This window comes from Elephantulus edwardii, unplaced genomic scaffold (assembly GCF_000299155.1).
Source record: "Elephantulus edwardii isolate Elephantulus edwardi_28Jun2011 unplaced genomic scaffold, EleEdw1.0 scaffold07437, whole genome shotgun sequence".
In the NCBI taxonomy this organism is placed as follows: domain Eukaryota; kingdom Metazoa; phylum Chordata; class Mammalia; order Macroscelidea; family Macroscelididae; genus Elephantulus; species Elephantulus edwardii.
In genome coordinates this window covers 1-1,180 of record NW_006407187.1, presented here as the reverse complement: position 1 = coordinate 1,180, position 1,180 = coordinate 1, and the positions used below count along the sequence as shown (strand labels likewise).

The 1,180-nt window shown below is 46.3% G+C and overlaps 1 pseudogene; it reads right to left on the bottom strand.

Moving 5' to 3' along the window:
* Positions 1–129: 129 nt before the first annotated feature.
* Positions 130–603, bottom strand: LOC102864471 (annotated as a pseudogene).
* Between the last annotated feature and the right edge of the window lie 577 nt (positions 604–1,180).

The window sequence follows — 1,180 nt, the reverse complement described above, 5'->3', positions numbered from 1 at the left end:
CAACAGTGAATAAGGGTTCCAGTCTCTCCACAACCTCGCCAGCATTTGTTGCTTGCTGTTCTGTTAAATTTTGCTAGTCTTACTGGTGTGAGATGGTGATGGTATCTCATGGTTTTCTAGAAGTAGAGTTGATATGCTGTTCATACAGGAGGAATGTCTACTAGGAAAGCTCTTGCGGCCCTCATTGACCACGTCTTTGTCCCCTGTGCACATCAGGTCGGAATGGGCTTCACCATCAGGGAAGCAGTGGTAGAAGAAATCTGGGCGTGGCCTCCCCACTATCAGTTTTATTGTGTTTGTAAAGACACCAGTGAGAGCTAGGGCAAGGCTGGCAGTCAGACAGGCTTGTTTGCTGTCTCTTCAGTCTGCCTTCTTGAGACATTTGACCAGGAGGATCAGTGACAGTGGAGACAGAAATGTAATGATAAACATCGGCTTGGTGGGGAAATACTCTGCTTCCACATAGGGATTCCGGTACAGCCACATCTCCTCTGGCTGGATGAGCCTCTGGAAGGGAGACAGCAACTCTGTCACCAGAAAGACCGTGAAGAGCGCGATCCGCATGCCCACCTCGGCCCCCAGGGCCGCCGCCGCCCAGAGTTTCTTCAGACATCCATTTTGGTCTTTTTTCCTCTTCTGTCTTTGTAATGACCGCTTGCATTCTTCCTAGATGATACATTTGACATTCTCCGACAACTCATTAGGTCTTTGCTCATTAGTGTTCAAGGCCTCAAACCTGTTCCTGAGATGGTTCTGAAATTCAGGTGGGATGAAGTCAAAGTAATTTTTTGGTTCCCGTGGATTTCGTTTATCTTGAAGGGATGTGGTTCAAATCCACCAGCTTCCATTCAGGAGAAGAATGGGCAATCTCCTTCCATGTGATTAACTGCCTCTGAACGCCCCAAACTCACCCCAGAGGGTCAGCTATGGGTCAGTTTTGACTCGAAGGTACACAACTACAACAAGTTGGTTCTGACTCAGTGACCCTATGGACAGTAGTACAAAACTCTTGGTTTTGTTTAGTCCTTACAATTCTTGCAGCTTGGGCACTGTTGCAGCCATTGTGTCAATCAATATTTTTTAAAATGGGGTGGCCTTTATAGTAAAAAAAGTAATTTCTAGATCCATCTTGAAGTACAACATCGTGAGTGACAGGATTATATCCATACGCTTACAAGGA